The sequence below is a fragment of the Ceratosolen solmsi genome, unplaced genomic scaffold (assembly GCF_000503995.2).
Source record: "Ceratosolen solmsi marchali unplaced genomic scaffold, CerSol_1.0 scaffold16, whole genome shotgun sequence".
NCBI classification, from domain to species: Eukaryota; Metazoa; Arthropoda; class Insecta; order Hymenoptera; family Agaonidae; genus Ceratosolen; species Ceratosolen solmsi.
Genome location: NW_011948451.1, coordinates 694,804 through 699,938, shown reverse-complemented (window position 1 = coordinate 699,938; position 5,135 = coordinate 694,804).

The window sequence follows — 5,135 nt, the reverse complement described above, 5'->3', positions numbered from 1 at the left end:
CAATTCTATCTTAATTATAATCCATAAAAATTTGATCGGAAAAATCTTTTTCAGGATACTTTTTATATTATTATCAATTAAAGTAAAATAACTACAAATATAGATTTTTTTTATTTTTCTATATTTTGTAATGGATTTTGATAATATTATTGTACGTGTATATTTTAGGGATAATTATGAAAACTATAATTTAGAAAATAAATTATACTAAAGTGCAAATTCTTCGACAATAGAATCGAAATTTATTTAAATATTATTTCGAATATATTTAAATAAATAATGATTATAACTATTATTTTATATTTATTTATTTAACTTTTAATTTTAACCATTGTAATTAATTGTAATTGATTAATAGCGCTTACAATTTTCTATATTATTCGATTCTTCGTGTGCAGAATAAATTTTTCATTTTAATTAAAACAAATTGTTATTTACTACTATTATTTTAATCATTATTTTATAATCTTTTTTACAAAAAATATATATAAATAATAGATTTAAGTATATATATATATATATATATATATATATATATTTATAGGTTTATTGAAATATTTTTGTAACAGTCATAGTATTTCTTAATATGTAATTTTGTTTATATTTTTATCTTTGTAGTAAAAAGTAATGAAATTATAATGGCAAAAGTATTGATTTCAAACATAATGTTGAGAACCATATTGTACATTATTTTAAATGTTATTTTACTTCTATTTATAACTTTCAAAAATATAAACTTCTTTCAAAATCATACATATAGGTTTCAAATATAGTATTCATAAGTTTCTACTTTCATTTGTTATACAAATTATACATATCTATATTACATTGTTTTAATTATACGTAGACAAATTATTCTTGATAATTTTATTACGATATAATTATATTAATAAAAAATTATTTAATTAACCATAAATTCATTTAGTGGATATTCGGCAATTAATCTTTTGATAAGCTACGGTATTTCTATTACCACTTGATATACATGCTCAACGGCTTCATAAATATCGAGCGAGTTATCGAATCCTAAAGTATTCCAATTTTCTTACTAATATAAGTGCCTTATCATAAAAATTTATCACCGTGTCATCTCTCTTCTTTATATATATATACAAGAAAAGTACTAAAATAAACATATGTTATTTCTTAAGAATCAAAATCAATAACTAAGAAAAATATTGCCGATAGTATTATTATAAATGTAAAAATGGTATTAATAAATTTATTTATTGAACGTATACCGAGAGCTCTGAGATTTATATTAATTTTTTTATTTTTTGGTTTCCTATAAATTCTTTTCTATAATGGATTTTGGTATTTGAAAATCGTCATTTCAATATTTCAATTTTTTCGACTAAAATACAAGTTAATATTCTTAAATTAATCAAAATAATTATTGCTTACAATGTCATTGAATTTGCAAATGTGGAATTTAAATTACTCCTAATAAAACTAATTTTGTATATAAATAGTCCCGATATTAATAAATAAAACTATTAAAAAATTGTTAAAAATATATTAAATTATTAAAGTATATATATATATATATATATAAATAATGAAGTATAAAATAATAATTTACATTAAAGTGTATTACAGTTTTATTTGAATACGAATTATTTGAGTTTAGATGTTAAGTTGTGCAGTTGTAATAAATTTTAATACATAATGTTTTGTGTTATACGTAAGATATATCTTATCTTATATTCAGGTTATGCCGACTATTATTATTATTTAACTTATTAATACTAAAAGATTTATCATACAAGTATGTTAATAATTGATAAAAGTATGTTTAATTTAAAAATAATGAAGCAAGCATGAATTATTAATGTATAGGATATTATTTCTTCGAATTACTATTTGTTTGAATCAAGATTATTAATAGAAATTTCAAAATATCTCTTGACAGTTAGGGATTAGAGGCGAATCCTTCAGTACATTGATTAATTTATATATAATTCTATTACTTATTACAAAGATTTTAATATTTATATTAATTGTATCTTTCACGAAAAGTAATGTAAATTAATAATACAAAGTAGCGGACGAATATATTTCGTCGAATGTCTGACTGAAAAAATCTCACTCTTGAAGTATGCAGTTCAAGTTTTGTAAAATTAAGCAATAGGCTGGAAAGCTTTAATTTAATCAATGGAAAATTTTAATTGAATAATCATTAGTTATACCGTTGCCAAATATATTCGCATAAATCTAGATGATAATGCCGAAAGAAGACGATTTATTGTAAGTGCCGAGAGCATAATATAAGCAAATTATATTGAAGTAATTAACGAAGAAATTATAAACGACTTTCATGCTATCTCGAGTCGCCCTATGGAATAAAATAATTTAGGATTTAATAAGTAGCGGTGGAGAGTTAAAACGAAGGCAAAATATTTCTTAATAAAATAAAATAAATCTTCAGTTGATATTATTTAAGTATGAAAAGTAATCACAGTATTAAATTATATTTCGAATACATAAAATAAAGAATAAAGATATTAAGTAGCAAATACGTAGTATATATAACATGAATAAGATGTTAAAAAAAAGAAAAGCATATATATATATATATATATATATGTGTATTATTATATAAATAATAAAGCACCTTTGATAAAATAATTAAATTATTATGCACATAACGATAGATAAAGCATAGCGTTAGAGCATAAAATAAAAAAAACTTAGATGAAGATTTATTAAGTAAACTAAGAAGTAAAATATGTTTGAATAATAAGGCGATATTAAGTGAAATTTTAAAGGAATGGAACATAACAAAATGTTAATAAATTAAAAATTATGCTATTGGAATGAAATGTTGATGCGAACATTATAAATATGCTTCTGGATTACTAATAAAAATTAATTGCCTATCGAATAAATCTTTATTATAATCTGCATTATTTTTGTTTCTGTAATTGTAAAAATGTATGCATTTTATATATGCATACCATTTAAAATATAATATAAAATCGTGAATATCCAATTTTCATTTTACTAATCATTTTTATATAAACAATTAATTTATAAATTTCATTGTAAATTATAAAGAAACGATTAGAAAATGCGCAGCTGCTATTGATTAGTTTGAATATTAATTGTAAAGCACACATTTTTATCGTTTTGATCAATTAATCAATTTTTAAAGTTGGTTTGGTAGTTTAATTAAAAACTATTGTGAATTTTCTAATGCTGGAGCAGGAAATTATTAGCTTTATTAGCTTTATTAGCTTTATAGTAAGCATATAATAATATGAAAAATAGTATAATTTATATCATTCGTTTAAAGATTGTAAAACAGTATTATAAATACCGAGACTTACTCGGTATTTATGTATTCGATTTAGATAAATTTCTTGTCGAGGACAATGGTTTTTCTTTAATAAATTAGACTGTATAAATTTTCATACCAAATTAACTCTCGCAAAGGTGAAAGTTTCAAATTTTAAATGCAAACATTTTAGATTATAATTGTCCTGATTTTGATTTTTAAACTTACTACAATTATGCGATAACAATATTATACTGCTGACATTCTACGTTATAAATTAGTTATAAATTAAGTTTACAATCAATGCAAATCCTACCATTGGCATCTGTATATGCGACATATGTCTTTATCCTAGATCCAGAATAATCAGTCTTAACTAGCAATCGAAATACAAAAGTAACGTGTGCTTAAATTAATGTCTATTATATATATCGAAGGAGGAAGTGGGATGGATATAATTGATGTATATATATATATATATATATATATATAAACTAATTACTTAATTGAGCTTTATAATAAATAAATAAGAACAGTATAATTAGATGCTTGGAGATTTGAATAAATTTGTCCAAAATAAATATTTGCAGTAATTTTGAAGGGGACTTGTATGGTGATGACGATATTAAACGAGGAAGTAAGGTTCTAATTAATTGGCTGTACGAAGAAAATTTCAGTTATTATTATATTAGATGAATTATACATTATGGTCATTGAGCTTATTTCCACAGTATACATAAATTCTTAATGATATTTAATCGCGTTGCAACTACATTTCGGAATTAAGATTTATGTATAATTACATAAAAATAAAATAATATCAGTCTGAGGAAAAAGCAGATAAACGCAAAAGGCTCGTTAAATAGAATTTATGCACATTCAAAACATCTTTATTTCATAATCTTCAATATATGGCCACAACACAAATACATCGACCAAATTTAATAGCCACTTACGATAATAAATAATATAATAAAAACATAATGAAATCTTAAATACAAAATGGTTTTATAAATTAATCGTATAAAAACAATAAGAAATAACTGTAAACGATATTGTACATATTATATTCTTAAACAATTGACGTAGAAAGAAAAAACACGTACAAAAAGTAAAGTATACGATGATAAAGTTATTCGGATTACATACCTGACTGACGTACGTCACAACGAGCAAATTAATGCTAATTATGAGTTTTTCATTTTTGAAGTCTGACTTACAGTCTTTATAAATTCAAGTCGGCTGGTTAATTTCAGATTTATAAACGCATTGACACTAAAAAGCGATGTTGTACAGTAGGCTTCGTTAAGGTTGTTTTTTTTTTTTTTTTTTTTTTTTTTTTTTGAATTATATATATATAAGGGAGTGCGTGCCGTTACTACAATTTAGTTTATTATAAGCAAATACGTTCCCCCTAATACAAACATAACAGAATTGCAAATTAAATATGTGAAGATTGGATGTGGAATTGTAATGTTTAAAAACGCAAATTATACAATCGATTCTCTATTTCCAAATTTGTCTCATAAGTTTGATTTTTGGCATTTTTCGATTAAAAAATTAAAGCTACGAATTACAAATTTTGTTATTATATGATGGATAATTACTTTGCAATTTTAGAGAGCATTAATAATTATTGAAAACTTTATTTTAATCATAATAGTTTAATATAATAAAATATTTTGTACTCTCTACGTCACTTTAACTTTATTTATTATTCAATTTTATAAAAAAATAATTTTTTTTCGTGCAATGGTGAATACTTGTATTAATAAATAGTCAAATTTCGATGAAAACTATTCATTATTATTAAAATTGAAAAATATAATATTTGAATATTTATCGATTGATATAAAAT